At 41.1% G+C, this 18,006-nt stretch overlaps 1 protein-coding gene across 1 annotated transcript in view; it reads right to left on the reverse strand.

The window, feature by feature from the left end:
• Positions 1-18,006, reverse strand: part of LOC110523807 (poly [ADP-ribose] polymerase tankyrase-1) — a 115,145-nt gene that overhangs the window by 77,203 nt on the left and 19,936 nt on the right. The window lies entirely within an intron of this gene.

Raw genomic sequence — 18,006 nt, forward strand, 5'->3', positions numbered from 1 at the left:
CCTTACATACTGTATTCTAGTCATAGCTCATTCTATTTAACTACCGCTATACAAACCAAGTCACATAAACGTCCATACACACACCATTCACATACATATTGTGAAAAGCAAGAGCAGCAGCATAAATTATACACGTAAGCCATCTGCATTGTGAATTCACATGGATTTAAGATAATTCATATGAACTCCTTAAAGTCAATAAAACCCAGAGAGAAGACAGAGCCGCTAGGAGACACCACCAGTGTGTAAGAGAACTAATCAATGGCACACAACGGCTGGTGGACCGGAATTTCCTCGCGATTAGAGTGCCAGCCAGCCCAGCCAACAGCTAGCACTCAGGAGCTAACACTTTGACATAATTAATCCTCCAGCTCTCCGTGCCTCCTGTCAGCAGGTAGAATAGGCTGACAGTGGCCTCTGTCCCCTCAGACAAAGACTTAAAAGGTGTGTTCCCTGGCCAAGAGTGTGTGAACTGATATTGAACCATACTTCCTCCCTATGGAGAGGGGGAGGAGAGAGAGGACAGAGGGATGGAGGGACACCCTAAGAGAACGGGAGTATGAAGATTGAGAGAATCTAAAATAGATGAAGCGCAATAAGACATTTCTAATATTAAAAAAAGGTGTAATATGTAAAAACCCCTCCGCCATTTCCTTGTTGCTAAAATTCCAACTTGACAGCTGTGGGAAGCATTGGAGTCAACATTGGCCAACATCCCTGTGGAACACATGACACCTCGTAGAGTCCATACCCCGGTGAATGGAGGCTGTTCTGAGGGCAAAAGGGGTGTGCAATTCAAAATTCAGGAAGGTGTTCCTAATGCTTTATACACTGTGTTTCACTCACATGTCTATGTGAATCTGGTCGGGGCGCCCAGAAGGTTACATACTGCAGCTTTAATTCATTGTAAAGTTATCCAGGTCTATCTAAAATGTGCGCATGGCTACATAATTACCTGGGGCAACACATGGGAGGTAGAAACTAGTCCCAGTCGTTCAACATTAACTTATAGAAGAAATCATACTCCCTCATCCACATTGAGCCGCCTTCCCTCACACACTCACTGTCAGTCGTGCAATGGTTGCAGTGCACTTTCCAGATCGAGTTAAACACACTGCATTCAACTGCCTTACATGATGCCATTACATCGTTATGTGCTATTATACTATTATACTTAACTTGTTTTTCCTTTTAATTGCGTAGAAGAAATGACCACATTCACACGTTTATTTGGGGATAAAAGGCAGGAAAATTAACAATAGCAAGCTTAAATACATCCCGCTTAGTTGGACCCACAAAAAAACGAATAACCACATCACGCAAGCCATTTCACTTATCCTGGTATTTAAGCTAAGCAAAGAGGAAGTAATAATGGAGTATACCTCTTTCAATAGTAATGGAGCTTGGAGCTCTGGAATAAAATGACAGGCGAGCAGTCATTTGCAAAAAGTCTTAAAAGGGATTTGCATTCTCAATGTTAACTCTTCAAGACCTAGAACTCAAGTAAAAAGGGGGAAAAAAAGAGTTCTACGCTAATACTAGGCCCATCTGTGAATCCCTCCTCACTGGTGCGCCCAGCACGTTGTCTGGAGACGGGAGAGGTTCTGGCTGGTGCATAGCTTCCTGCTGGGGCATAAGCTTCCTGCACATAGGACTAGAGTTGGCTCTATAAAGGACATTCAGAGATACAACTTTTTAAGCAATTAAGTGTTAAATGAGGCCTATGGCCATTTAACAACAACAAAAAATGACATGGAGGAAATAAAAGTCTCCTTGCTGTCAGATGGTGAAAGGGGCCAGAGAAAAAGAGGAACAGAGAAGGAGAGATAAATCCCCACTGTCAATGCCAAGGACTGCCTCAAGTCAGGATCATTAAACTGGCTTCTAATTGATGAGAAGAAGCCAAGGCATCCCAAGGACACAAGGACACAGGATAACGACCTGAAAGTCTTCCTTCCACTCAGAGTACGGAGAGGAGGATTATTCATAAATGAAGAAGAGGCCTTGCGCTTAGCCACTTACGGTACTGCAGTCTCAGTCAGACCAGGGACCTCCGTCCTTCAGAACAAAAAACACCCAAGGCTATAACATTTTTCTGGCTATCATAACAATCTAAAGCTTTGGCTAGCAATTACTCTACTCAATGACAATGGTGCTTTCTTAGAGGGAAGCTTTTCTCAACTGAGATCCTAAGCATCATTAGACTGCTGTGGTATAGAGACGTTGATCATGAAGCCAGAGCGTTAATAAGTAGACCTAGGCTAATTAAAATAATATCCAACATGGATAATCTGGGTGATAGCTAACTAGCTATTCATTATCTAGGAGGGCTGTAATTGAGGAATCCCTCAGTTGCCACCACGAGAGAAGACACACGGACATGCTCTAAGGGCTGGGAAAAGGTTGAAACTTTCCGGATCGCCGCTGCGTGCGTGTTCATTGAGATTTCCCAGCGACCTTGACATTCCATTTTCCACTAACAGCAAAGTCATTTTTGTGGTACAAGCTCCGGTCTGGCTTGTGTCAATGGCGTCCCCTGGCTACGTAAAAACCTGTCACGGTCACATTCACAGGCTGTCATAGCAACCGCAATTCATCATAATAACTAAAACTCTTGGAAAACGTCCACTTGAAAGTTCCATGCCTTGACAGGCAAGAAAAAGTATGTGAACCCTTTAGAATTACCTAGATTTCTGCTTAAAATTGGCCATACAACTTGATCTTCATCTAAGTCACAAAAAGAAAGTCTGCGTAAAATAATAACACACAAACAATAAGTTTTCATGTCTTTAATGAACACACCGTGTAAACATTCCCAGTGCAGGTTGGGAAAAAGTATGTGAACCCTTGGATTTAATAAAACTGGTTGACCCTCCTATGGAAGCAACCTCAACCAAACATTTTCTGTAGTTGCGGATCAGACCTGCACAACGGTCAGGAGGAATTTTGGACCATTCCTCTTCACAAAACGGTTTCAGTACAGCAATATTCTTGTGAAGTCTGGTGTGAACCGCTCAAGGTCATGCCACTGCATCTCAATCGGGTTGAGGTCAAGACTGACTGGGCCACTCCAGAAGGCGTATTTTCTTCTGTTGAAGCCATTCTGTTGTTGATTTACTTCTGTGTTTTGGGTCGTTGTTCTGTTGAGCTTCAATTGGCGGACAGAAAGCCTAACATTCTCCTTCAAAATGTCTTGATAAACTTAGGAATACATTTTTCCGTTGATGATAGCAAGTTGTCCAGGCCGAGACAGCAAAGCAGCCCCAAACCATGATGCTCCCTCCAGCATACTTTACAGTTGGGATTAGGTTTTGATGTTGGTGTGCTGTGCCTTTTTTCTCTCCACACATAGTGTTATGTGTTCCTTCCAAACAACTCAACTGTAGTTTCATCTGTCCACAGAATATCTTGGAACATCCAGGTGCACCTTTGCAAACTTCTGATGTGCAACAATGTTTTTTTGAACAGCAATGACTTCTTTCGTGGTGTCCTCCCATGAACACCATTCTTGTTTAGTGTTTTAGGTATCGTTGACTCGTCAGAGATACAAGCATGTTCCAGAGATATCTGTAAGTCTTTAGCTGACACTCTAGGATTCTTCTTAACCTCATTGAGCTTTCTTGCGCTGTGTTCTTGCAGTTAATCTTTGCAGGACGGCCACTCCTAGAGAGAGTAGCAACAGTGCTGAACTTTCTCCATTCACAGACAATTTGTCTTACCGTGGACTGATGAACATCAAGGCTTTTAGAGATACTTTTGTAACCCTTTTCAGCTTTATGCAAGTCAACTCTTAATCTTAGGTCTTCTGAGATCTCTTTTGTTCAAGGCATGGTTCACATCAGGCAATGCTTGTTGTGAATAGAAAACTCAAATTTTATGACTGTTTTGTATACGACAGGGCAACTCTAACCAACATCTCATCTCATCTCTTGGACTCCAGGTTAGTTGACTCCTGACTCCAATCATCTTTTGGAGAAGTCATTAGCATAGGGGTTCACATACGGTTCACATACTTCTTCCTACACTGTGAATGTTTAAACGATCTATTACATAAAAAAAATAAAAATACAATAATTTGTGTGTTATTAGTTTAAGCACACTGTGTGTCTACTTTTGTGACTTAGATGGTCAGAACAAATTTTATGACCAATTTATGCAGATATCCAGGTAATTCAAAGGGTTCACATACTTTTTTCTTGCCACCGTATGTATAATGTATGTATGTATATACATATACAGTGCCTTGCGAAAGTATTCGGCCCCTTTGAACTTTGCGACCTTTTGCCACATTTCAGGCTTCAAACATAAAGATATAAAACTGTATTTTTTTGTGAAGAATCAACAACAAGTGGGATGCAATCATGAAGTGGAACGACATTTATTGGATATTTCAAACTTTTTTAACAAATCAAAAACTGAAAAATTGGGCGTGCAAAATTATTCAGCCCCCTTAAGTTAATACTTTGTAGCGCCACCTTTTGCTGCGATTACAGCTGTAAGTCGCTTGGGGTATGTCTCTATCAGTTTTGCACATCGAGAGACTGACATTTTTTCCCATTCCTCCTTGCAAAACAGCTTGAGCTCAGTGAGGTTGGATGGAGAGCATTTGTGAACAGCAGTTTTCAGTTCTTTCCACAGATTCTCGATTGGATTCAGGTCTGGACTTTGACTTGGCCATTCTAACACCTGGATATGTTTATTTTTGAACCATTCCATTGTAGATTTTGCTTTATGTTTTGGATCATTGTCTTGTTGGAAGACAAATCTCCGTCCAAGTCTCAGGTCTTTTGCAGACTCCATCAGGTTTTCTTCCAGAATGGTCCTCTATTTGGCTCCATCCATCTTCCCATCAATTTTAACCATCTTCCCTGTCCCTGCTGAAGAAAAGCAGGCCCAAACCATGATGCTGCCACCACCATGTTTGACAGTGGGTATGGTGTGTTCAGCTGTGTTGCTTTTACGCCAAACATAACGTTTTGCATTGTTGCCAAAAAGTTCAATTTTGGTTTCATCTGACCAGAGCACCTTCTTCCACATGTTTGGTGTGTCTCCCAGGTGGCTTGTGGCAAACTTTAAGGACACTTTTTATGGATATCTTTAAGAAATGGCTTTCTTCTTGCCACTCTTCCATAAAGGCCAGATTTGTGCAATATACGACTGACTGTTGTCCTATGGACAGAGTCTCCCACCTCAACTGTAGATCTCTGCAGTTCATCCAGAGTGATCATGGGCCTCTTGGCTGCATCTCTGATCAGTCTTCTCCTTGTATGAGCTGAAAGTTTAGAGGGACGGCCAGGTCTTGGTAGATTTGCAGTGGTCTGATACTCCTTCCATTTCAATATTATCGCTTGCACAGTGCTCCTTGGGATGTTTAAAGCTTGGGAAATATTTTTGTATCCAAATCCGGCTTTAAACTTCTTCACAACAGTATCTCGGACCTGCCTGGTGTGTTCCTTGTTCTTCATGATGCTCTCTGCGCTTTTAACGGACCTCTGAGACTATCACAGTGCAGGTGCATTTATACGGAGACTTGATTACACACAGGTGGATTGTATTTATCATCATTAGTCATTTAGGTCAACATTGGATCATTCAGAGATCCTCACTGAACTTCTGGAGAGAGTTTGCTGCACTGAAAGTAAAGGGGCTGAATAATTTTGCACGCCCAATTTTTCAGTTTTTGATTTGTTAAAAAGGTTTGAAATATCCAATAAATGTCGTTCCACTTCATGATTGTGTCCCACTTGTTGTTGATTCTTCACAAAAAAATACAGTTTTATATCTTTATGTTTGAAGCCTGAAATGTGGCAAAAGGTCGCAAAGTTCAAGGGAGCCGAATACTTTCGCAAGGCACTGTATATGCACACACACACACACACACACACACACACACACACACACACACAGTGCTGTGAAAAAAGTATTTGCCCCCTTCCTGATATATTTTTTTTTTTGCACATGTGACAAATGTTTCAGATCAAACCAATTTAAATATTACACAAAGATAACCCAAGTAAACACAAAATGCAGGTAAGTTATGATTTCATTTATTATGGGGAAAAAAGCTATCCGAACCTTCATGGCCCTATGTGAAAAAGTAATTGTCCCCTAAACCTAATAACTGGTTGTGCCACCCTCAGCAGCAACAACTGCAATCAAGCGTTTGCGATAACTGGCAATGAGTCTTTCACATCGCTGTGGAGGAATTTTGGCCCACTCTTCTTTGCAGAATTGTTTTAATTCAGCCACATTGGAGGGTTTTCGAGCATGAACCGCCTATTTAAGGTCACGCCACCTCAATCGGATTCAAGTCCGGACTTTGACCATGCCACTCCAAAACCTTTATTTTGCTTTTTTAAAGCCATTCAGAGTAGGACTTGCTGATGTGTTTTGGATCATTGTCCTGCTGCAGAACCAAAGTGTGCTTCAGTTTGAGGTCACGTACTGATGGCCAGACATTCTCCTTCAGGATTTTTTGGTAGAGAGCAGAATTCATGGTTCCATCAATCACAGCAAGTCATCCAGGTCCTGAAGGAGCAATGCAGCCCCAGACCATCACACTACCACAACCATATTTGACTGTTTGTATGATGTTCATTTTCTGAAATGCTGTGTTACTTTTACACCAGATGTAACGGCCCTTCCAAAAAGTCCACAGAAAATTTTCCCAAAAGTCTTGGGGATCATCAATATGTTTTTTGCCAAATGTGAGACAAGACTTTACATTATTTTTGGTCAGCAGTGGTTTTCGCCTTGGAACTCTGCCATGGATGCCATTTTTGCCCAGTCTCTTTCCTATGGTTGAGTCATGAACACTGACCTTAACTTCTTGGTGACTGGGGGGCAGTATTGAGTAGCTTGGATGAAAAAGTTGCCCAGAGTAAACTGCCTCCTACAAATAAAAGCTAGAATATGCATATAATTAGTATATGTCTGTGAGTATAACATAACTCATATGGCAGGCGAAAACCTGAGAAAAATCGAACCAGGAAGTGGGAAATCTGAGATTTGTAGGTTTTCAACTCATAGCCTATCGAAGATACAGTGGGGTATTGGTCATATTGCACTTCCTAAGGCTTCCACTAGATGTCAACAGTCCTTAGAACCTTGTTTGATGCTTCTACTGTGAAGGGGGGCCAAATGAGAGGGGATTGAGCCAGGTATCTGGCAGAGAGCCACGAGCTCGTGACACGCGGTCATGTGAAAGTTAGCTTGCGTTCCATTGCATTTCTACAGACAAAGGAATTCTCGGTTGGAACATTATTGAAGATTTATGATAAAAACATCCTAAAGATGGATTCTATACTTCGTTTGACATGTTTCTACGACCTGTAATATAGCTTTTTGGACTTTTTGTCCGACCTTTCGGCTGGACTTGCACGCGCATTTGGATTTGTTTACCAAACGCCCTAACAAAGGGAGCTATTTGGACATAAATGGACTTTATCAAACAAATCAAACATTTATTGTGGAACTGAGATTCATGGGAGTGCATTCTGATGAAGATCATCAAATGTAAGTGAATATTTATAATGCTACTTCTGACTAATGTTGACTCCACAACATGGCGGTTATCTCTTTAGCTGTTATGATCTCTAAGCGCCGTACTCAGATTACGCCATGGTATGCTTTTTCCGTAAAGTTTAAATCTGACACAGCGGTGAGATTAAGGAGAAGTTTATCTAAAGTTCCATGTATAATAGTTGTATCTTTTAGCAATGTTTATGAGTATTTCTGTAAATTGATGTGGCTCTCTGCAAAATCACTGCATGTTTTGGAACTCCTGAACATAACACGCCAATGTAAAATGAGATTTTTGGATATAAATATGCACTTTATCGAACAAAACATACATGTATCGTGTAACATGATGTCCTATGAGTGTCATCTGATGAAGATCATCAAAGGTTAGTGATTCATTTAATCTATATTTCTGTTTTTTGTGACTCCTCTCTTTGGCTGGAAAAATGCCTGTGTTTTTCTGTGACTTGGTGGTGAGCTAACAATCGTTTGTGGTGCTTTTACGGTAAAGCCTTTTCGAAATCAGACACTGTGGCTGGATTGAGAATTTTATCTTTAAAATGGTGTAAAATACTTGTATGCTTGAGGAATTTTAAATTATGAGATTTTATTTGTTTTAGAATTTGGCGCCCTGCACTTTTACTGGCTGTTGGCGGGATGGGACGCTACCGTCCCGAATATCGCAGAGAGGTTAACTGAGGCAAGTGAGGCCTGCAGTTCTTTAGATGTTGTTGTGGGTTCTTTTGTGACCTCTTGGATGAGTCGTCGCTGTGCACTTGGGGTAATTTTGGTAGGCCGGCCACTCCTGGGAAGGTTCACCACTGCTCCAAATTTTCTCCATTTGTGGAAAATGTCTCACCTTGGTTCGCTGGAGTCCCAAAGCTTTAGAAATGGCTTTGTAACCCTTTCCAGACTGATAGATGTAAATTACTTTGTTTCTCATCTGTTCCTGAATTTCGTTGGATCGCAGCATGTCGTCTTGCTTTTTGAGTGATTTCTTGATTCAACAGGTCTGGCGTAATCAGGCCTGGGTGTAGCTAGTGAAATTGAACTCAGCTTTCCAAAAAATGTGATTAACGACAGTAAATTCATGATTTAACAAGGGGGGTCCAATTACTTTGTCACATAGGGCCAATGGAGGTTCGGATAGCTTTTTTCCTTTAAGAAATAAAATGATCAATTAAGGTGCATTGTGTGTTTACTTGGGTTATCTTTGTGTAATATTAACATTTGTTTGATGATCTGAAACATTTAAGTGTGACAAATGTGCAAAAAAATAAGAAATCAGGAAGGGGGCAAATACTTTTTCACAGCACTGAATAAATATATATATTATTTGTATATATTTATTATTTAACCTTTATTTAACTAGGCAAGTCAGTTAAAAACACATTCTTATTTACAATGACCAAAAGGCAAAAGGCCTCCTGCGGGGATGGAGGCGGGGATATTACAAAAATAAAAATATTGGACAAAGCACACATCACGACAAGATAGACAACACAACACTACATAAAGAGAGACCTAAGACAACACAGCAACATGGCAGCAGCACAACATGGTAGAAACATCATTGGGCACAGAAAACAGCAAAGGCAAGAGGGAGAGACAACAATACATCACACGAAGCAGCCACAACTGTCAGTAAGAGTGTCCATGATTGAGTCTTTGAATGATGAGATGGAGATAAAACGGTCCTGTTTGAGTGTTTTTGTGGCTCGTTCCAGTCCACTAGCTGCAGCGAACTGAAAAGAGGAGCGACACAGGGATGTGTGCGCTTTGGGGACTTTTAACAGAATGTGACTGGCAGAACGGGTGTATGTGGAGGTGAGGCCTAAGAGGGTTTTATAAATAAGAATGGGTCTTGCGTCGGGTACACAGAGATGAACAGTTTACAGAGGAGTACAGAGTATATACAGTGCCTTAGGAAAGTATTCAGACCCCTTGACTTTTCCAAATTGTGTTACATTACAGCCTTATTCTAAAATCTATTAAATACATTTTTCCCCATCAATCTACACACAATACCCCATAATGACAAAGCAAAAATAGGTTATTAGAAATGTTTGCAAATATATAAAATAACAAAAATAAACTGAAATATCAGATTTACATAAGTACTCAGACCCTTTACTCAGTACTTTGTTGAAGCACCTTTGGCAGAGATTACAGCATCGAGTCTTCTTGGGTATGACGCTACAAGCTTGCCACACGTGTATTTGGGGAGTTTCTCCCATTCTTCTATGCAGATCCTCTCAAGCTCTGTCAGGCTGGAAGGGGAGCGTTGCTGCACAACTATTTTCAGGTCTCTCCAGAGATGTCAGATCGGGTTCAAGTCCGGGCTCTGGCTGAACCACTCAAAGAAAGAGACTTGTCACGAAGCCACTCCTGCGTTGTCTTGGCTATGTGCTTAGTTGTCCTGTGTGGAGGTCAACCTACACCCCAGTCTGAGGTCCTGAGAGCTCTGGAGCAGGTTTTCATCAAGGATCTCCCTGTACTTTGCGCCGTTCATATTTGTTCGCTCCTGACTCGTCACCCAGTCCCTGCTGCTGAAAAACATGCCCACAGCATGATGCTGCCACCACCATGCTTCACCGTAGGGATGGTGCCAGGTTTCCTCCAGAAATGACGCTTGGCATTCAGGCCAGAGTTCAATCTTGCTTTCATCAGACCAGAGAATCTTGTTTCTCATGGTCAGAGTCCTTTAGGTGCTTTTTGGCAAATTCCAAGTGGGCTGTGCCACTTACTGAGGAGTGGCTTCAGTCTGGCCACGCTACGATAAAGATCTGATTGGTGGAGTGCTGCAGAGATGGTTGTCCTTCTGGAAGGTTCTCCCATCTCCACAGAGGAACTCTGGAGCTCTGTCAGAGAGGCCACTGGGTTCTTGGTCACCTCCCTGAACAAGGCCCTTCTCCCCCGATTGCTCAGTTTGGCCGGGTGGCCAGCTCTAGGAAGCGTCTTGGTGGTTCCAAACTTCTTCCATTTAAGAATTATGGAGGCCACTGTGTTCTTGGGGACCTTCAATGCTGCATACATTTTTTGGTACCCTTCCTCAGATCCGTGCCTCGACAATCCTGTGTCGGAGCTCTACGAATAATTCCTTCGACCTCATGGCTTGGTTTTTGCTCTGCCATGCACTGTCAACTGTGGGACCTTATATAGACAGGTGTGTCCCTTTCCAAATAATGTCCAACAATTGAATTTACCACAGGTAGACTCCAATAAAGTTGTCAAATCATCTCAAGCAGTGGTGTAAAGTACTTAAGTAAAAATACTTAACTTTTGGGGTAGGGGGCAGTATTTTCACATCCGGATGAAAAGCATGCCCAGAGTAAACAGCCTGCTATAAAGCCATAAAAGCTAGAATATGCATATTATTAATAGATTTGGATAGAAAACACTCTGAAGTTTCTAAAACTGTTTGAATGATGTCTGAGTATAACATAACTCATAAGGCAGGCAAAAACCTGAGAAAAAATCAGACCAGGAAGTGGGAAATCTGAGGTTGGTCGATTTTCAACTCAGCTCCTATTGAAGATACAGTGGGATATTGGTAATGTTGCACTTTCTAAGGCTTCCATTAGATGTCAACAGTCTTTAGAACCTTGTCTGATGCTTCTACTGTGAAGGGAATGAGTAAGGTCTGCCATGAACTGACCGTGCTCTGTTCCATCGCACTTCTGAAGACAATGGAATTCTCCGGTTGGAACGTTATTGAAGATTTATGTTAAAAACATCCTAAAGATTGATTCAATACATCGTTTGACATGTTTCTACTGACTGTTACGGAACTTTTTGACATTTCGTCTGCTTTTAGTGAACGCGCTTGGTGACTTTGGATCTAACAAAAGTAACTATTTGGACATAAATGATGTACATTACCGAACAAACAAACATTTCTTGTGGAAGTGGGAGTGCATTCTGACGAAGATCAGCAAAGGTAAATGAAGATTTATAATGCTATTTATTACTTTTGTTGACTGCATAATATGGCGGATATATTTGTGTCTTGATTGGGCTCTGAGCGCCGACTCAGATTATTGCATGGTTGCTTTTTCCGTAAAGCTTTTTTGAAATCTGACACAGCGTTTGCATTAAGGAGAAGTGCATCTAAAATTCCATGCATAACAGTTGTATCTTTTTTTTTTATATATATATATATATATATATATTTTTTAGGTTACCCCCTTTTCTCCCCAATTTCGTGGTATCCAATTGTTAGCAGTTACTATTTTGTCTCATCACTACAACTCCCGTACGGGCTCGGGCGAGATGAAGGTCGAAAGCCACAAGAGGTTGGCGCGCACTGTGCCTGGCCCGCCACGGGAGTCGCTGGTACGCGATGAGACAAGGATATCCCTGCTGGCCAAACCCTCCCTAACCCAGACGACACTAGGCCAATTGTGCGTCGCCCCACGGAACTCCCGGTCGTAAATTGATGTTGCTCTCTGCAAAATCAAAGGATGTTTTGGAACTTCTGAACGTAAGGCGCCAATGTAAACTCAGATTTTTGGATATAAATATGAACTTTACCGAACAAAACATACATGTATTGTGTAACATGAAGTCATATGAGTGTCATCTGATGAAGATCAAAGGTTGGTGATTAATTTAATCTATATTTCTGCTTATTGTGAATCCTCTCTTTGGCTGGAAAAATGGCTGTGTTATTCTGTGAATAGGCACTCACCTAACAATCGTTTGGTTTGCTTTCGTCATAAAGCCTTTTTGAAATCAGACACTGTGGCTGGATTTACAACAAGTGGTATCTTTAAAATGGTGTAAAATTCATGTATGTTTGAGGAATTTTAATTATGGGATTTCTGTTGTTTTGAATTTGGCACCCTGCAGTGTCACTGGCTGTTGAAGAGGTGGGACGCTACCGTCTCACGTACCCTAGAGAGGTTAAGTCGTTTTTGGGGTATCTGTACTTAACTTTTTTTTAAATTACAACTTTTACTTCACTACATTCCTAAAGAAAATAATGTACTTTTTAATTTTCCCTGACACCCAAAAGTACTCGTTACATTTTGAATGCTTAGTAGGACAGGAAAATTATCCAATTCAAACTTAAGAGAACATCCTGGTCATCCCTACTGCCTCTGATCTGGTGGACTGACGAAACACACATGTTTGTAAATTATGTCTGAGTGTTGGAGTGTGCCCCTGGCTATCCATAAATAAATAAAATAAAAAAGGTTGCATCTGGTTTGTTTAATATAGGGAATTTGAAATGTATACTTCTACTTTCAATTCGTAAGTATATTTGAGCAATTACATTTACTTTTGATACTTAAGTATATTTAAAATCAAATACTTTTAGAATTTTACTCAAGTAGTATTTTACTGGGTGACTCACTTTTACTTGAGTCATTTTCTAATAAGGTATCTATCTATACATTTACTCAAGTATGACAATTGGGTACTTTTTCCACCACTGATCAAGGACGATCAATGGAAACAGGATGCACCTGGGGTCAATTTTGAGTCTCATAGCAAAGGGTCTAAATATGTATGTAAATAAGGTATTTCATGTTTTTTTATATACATTTGGAAACATTTCAAAAAAAAAAAAAACTTTTCTCGCTTTGTCATTATGGGTTATTGTGTTTAGATTGATGAGGAACATGTTTAATTGTATCCATTTTAGAACACGGCTACAAAAAAGGGAAGTCTGAATACTTTCCTAAATGCACTGTACATATACAAACATATTTCCACACTATGAGGTTGGAATAATACTGTAAAATTGTGAAAATGATAATGTAAGCGTTTTTTAAAAAGACTTCCTAAATTTCCGCCTGTTTTGTTGGGATGCTGTTTTGGCCTTCCATGGTGACATCACCATGTGGTAAAGTAGTTAATAGACCAATAAGAAAGCGTTCCAAAACTCCCTGCCAATAACATCTAATTTTCAGTTTTCCCCTCCCACTCCCAGACAGTCATAGCAAAATTCTTGCTTGAGAAATTGCTAAGTCGTTTGTTTTCTATTAAAATGGCCAAAAAATAATCAGATACTTAATTGTTATCCAGAAATAATTTAAAATTGAGATAATAACTGCTTCAATGGACCTTTAACACTCCGTGAACCTATTGTCTCTGTGTAGCCTCAAGAGCAGCTGGTCTCTACGCACCCTCACTCTATCACTGTCCCTTTTAGCCAGCCTCTCTCTCCACTGCTCTCAGCGCCCTTCTCACTCCCTGTGATTCTAAGCACGGCGGTGGGGTGTGGTGGAGTGGGGACAGGGCGGCTGAGAGCTGGGGGCACTGGGGCAGACACTTCATCAGTAGCAGGTAGAGGTCCTGGCTGCAGTAGAGGGACAAGAGAAAGGGAGCGCCCACACAGCATCTTACTCATCTTGCTCAGATTTTGGCACTCTTATCTAAATCTACCTCGCATAGGGGGTAGAGCTACAGGTGCTACTGGGGCTAAACTTCAGAATCAAATCACGCACAGACCACTCAATCCGTGTCTTTCATTTGCAGAGATGCAAAGTCAACACAGCCAAAATGACATCCAAATAGGCACCCGATACTAAATGGGTGCAATGTCGACTTGCTTCAGCATGTACAATCCGCATAAATGTTCCTCCATCTTCTTATCTGCATGTCATTGTGTTCTGTTGGAGAGGTCTCCCATCATATTGGGGACCATCAGCCCCCCTCCAAGGGGCCGAAAGAACATCCTACACATCATACTGGGGCCTCTCAACATGCCTTGCATTTTTCCATCACAAGATGAGATGTGTGAAACAAAATTACACAATCCTTTTCATACCCAGAGTACAGCGAATTTAATTTCAAGTCGTCTGGAAAAAGTCAATAATTCAAAAGCGATTCATCCGAGTGTGGAGGACGACGTGGAGCAGCATGCATCAAGCGGTGTTATAAGGCGATTTCTTTAATGGAAGCTTTGAGGATCCAACAAAAGACTAACCCCGGGTGTCGTCCGTAACACTAAATTACTTCTAGCCGGGATTTGAAAATGCATTTTCGTGGCAGTTAGTTACGGATTACATGTAGGGATATATTCTCTGCTCAGGAACCGTGGCAACACTTCAAGCTTTGCTGGAACGGCGTAGATCTAAATTTGTCATCGCTACAGGATATTTGTTCCCCGTCACCCGGGTAGTTTATAGGTCAATATAATCTTTAATCAAACAGTGTACTCGCTGTTCGCTCTGGGGTAGAAGAACTGAATAACAGCTCTAAATCCATCCAAAATGCAGCCTGCAACTAGGAGTACACTACAGACAGGGGCTAACAGAAACACACGGTGCCACAGTGTTTTGAAGTACGGTGTGGACTCCCAGGTGTGGCATCTTTAAAAGAAGATATCATTTCTCATCTGGTGCCCTCTAGAAAACAACATGTCAATGTAAAACAAGTTAGACCAGAGTAGAGTATGATATACAGTCCTGTGGATGAGAGGAGTCAGTTTACTTTAGGTTGGTACGCGAATGTCCGTCTTGGACAGTTCCTAGACCGCAATAGTCAATCATAAGTAAATATAATTATATTGGCTGTTATTGCTGTGTATACACAGTACATCTAGCTTATTTCATATGACAGATCTATATAGATTGCATGTAACTTACCTCATTTCACAGACATAGATAACTGGTAGAACATACCAGATACCTTCATAATTACACTGTGTTCTTGTCCATGGGGTAGTTTGGAACAAAAACCTAGCCCATGGCCTCTAACACTGTTCTCACGGTGAGATGGTTATGGTTTGTCGCTTTGTGCCTTTTCACAGCCAAAGGCTTGGGCTTTTTCCTCGAGACATCAGTCCTGTTACTACTGTATAAGCCAACACCCAGAGGATGTATAACACAGCCAGAGCAACACCATGATCATTGAGCCTCTGCTTGGTCCTCTGTTCAAGACTAACCTTGAGGGGGATTGTTTATGTAACACAGTCAGCACAGTACAACGTCCACTCCATTTAGGTAGGCCAACTGAGAAATCACAACATTACCCTGCTATGAATGGGAAAAGCCTCGTAAGGGCCCTGCAAATAGTGTTCAGCTAATGATTTGACAATCTATTGCGACGTGTCCTTGGTTTTTACATATTATAAACGTATTCCAATGTCTAAGCTAAGTGCTGAATAAAAAAAAAGACATTCAACCCACATGCAGTGCCTCTGTTCTATTCTCCCCTTGTTTCATTGAAGTGCCATTGAGAGTTTGAGATGGTCTGCATAAAGAACATCCATATCGATCCAATCTGGCAAAAATATTGCAGAGGAAAAAAGAAGGACTCCTCGAAAGGTTGTCGGTCTCGTTTCCACTCGTGACATAAGAACTGAGCTCTATATTACAAGAGGAAGATTGTGCCAGGCGAGGAGATAAAACTAAGTGTCAGTGGAATCTCCTTTTCAAGATAACAGTCCTATAGTTTCTCTATCTCAGAGAGAGAAACTGTGTGTGTGTCTTGTTCTTCTGTCCTCGGTGGGGACCTGAAATCCCCAAAAGTCACCACAAGGATAGGAAAACAAGTAAAAATCTCCCTCATGGGGACATTCCCCACATCCCCGCGAGGACAAAAGCTATTTTAAGCTTAGGAGTTAGGTTTAGGGTTACAATTAGGGTTGGGTTTTAGTCAGGGGAAATAGGATTTTGAGTGGAAATCAAATTTAGGTCCCCACGAGGATAGAAAAACAAGTGTGGCGTTTATTCTAAATATCCAAATGAACATTAGTATTGGAATATACATATTTGCGAGAAAAAAATCCTATTTTAACATGTGTAGCTTGTTGTTTTTGTTGGCCAATCAAAGAGGCTCAATGTGTAGCAAGTGGAGTGAGAGTTCACTAACACAAAGCAAGATGGAATAAAGTTACAGAATTAAAATGTTACCGAATTGAGAAGTAGGCCACAACGAGCAACCAAAAGGTAGATTGTTGTTTTATCTGAATGGGGTTGGGAGGGGGGTAGCCTCAATTATCCTAGCTAGCTATAGCTGGCTAGCTTAGCTAGCTTCTCTAGTAGGCTGGACAGATTACATTTTTAACAACGCTTTTTTTCCGATAAAAGCTAGTTCATTGCATCCACCGTGGAGCCCAGTTTCATAATGTGACCATTTTTCCAAGCTGCTTGTCGTCGATTTGAAGTAATCGAGAAAAACAGGCCTTATTTTAGGTTATTTTTCACCCTGCCAGCTCCTATTAGTTCTATTGAGCACCAACTCGCCTTCCGAACGTTCTATTCCCAGCTTATTGTTTTACGTCACAATTCTTCGCTATTGTTGGCAATGAGACCTGCTCATGTTGTTAGAAGTTCAAATGTAAACAAAGAAATGAAACTGAGGTCGTCCTATTGATTCCTATAGGGGAAATCATGTCGGTCTATTTCGCCAAATATCTTGCAAAGTGTATATTTGGATTTTTTTCTAGTCAGACGTCATTTTAAAATCATGAGAATCTCCTCTTTCTAATTATGTAAATCTGGGCAGCGAGCTTGGTTGTCATCAAATGCTAGCCCCAAAATACTTTTTGCCCTTGGAACGCTGAGCTCCCCCATTGTTTTCCTATGGAGAGGCATGCCAGTCTGTCTATTTAGCCAAATATCTCACCATGTGTATATTTTGATTTTTTCAAGTCGGGCACCATTTCAAATCAGGAGAACCTCCTCTTTGTAATTATGTATGTCTGGGCAGCGAGTTCTTTTGTCATCGATCACTAGACTAGAAATAGTCAGAAGTTTATCTTTTCCTCTACTTTCATTACGCAGACATAAGCACAGTTGACACCATCGAGGTGCAGATGTTTACTTTCTACACAAGTTTTTTTTTTTTTACAGTTTTGTCCGACGAACAGATTGTAGTGGTAAAATAAAAAGGGATACATTTTTTGGTGCATTTTATGTGAAATGAAATTCTAAGCATCAATCCAGTCAAAACAGGCTCTGCGAATGTTCGATTCCATTCATTTGCTATGGGCGTGCGCTAGTGTTCCAGCTTAGCCAATATTATTTTGCTGTTTTTCAGACTTGGGCGAATTTTAACTCGCTCTATTGTCCAGCCTCTCTCTAGGCTACTTCAGTCAAGACGGGTACTGTTATGTGCGATGATAAATAACATTGTGGCTGCTACAAGTTAGCTTGTCTTGGCCGTAGCCGAGTTGCTGTGGCTAGTGGCTACCGTGACACTCCGTCTCCCTCCGTCTGCTCGCTCCAAGCCCCTTTACAGCTGCAGCAATAGAGTACCAGCCTCTCTCCCTCACGCAGCAGTGAACAGGTAAATAAAAAATCATTGTTTTTCAAATAAAAATTTAAAATAAAAATGTAACAAAACAAACTGTTTAATTTTTTTTTAAATCATGTATTTCAAATTTCCGGACTTAGGGCAAAAATTCATGATACTATTTGAATAGTACAATTGTTTAAAAACCCCTTCCCTAGTATGTGCGTATGTGAACACTGTTAGCTTTGCTCTAGGAGAGAGAGTCGGGGCCTTGAGCAGCATGAGGGTCGGACA

The sequence above is a fragment of the Oncorhynchus mykiss genome, chromosome 5, assembly GCF_057628025.1.
Source record: "Oncorhynchus mykiss isolate SJ-2025 chromosome 5, ASM5762802v1, whole genome shotgun sequence".
Taxonomy (NCBI): Eukaryota; Metazoa; Chordata; class Actinopteri; order Salmoniformes; family Salmonidae; genus Oncorhynchus; species Oncorhynchus mykiss.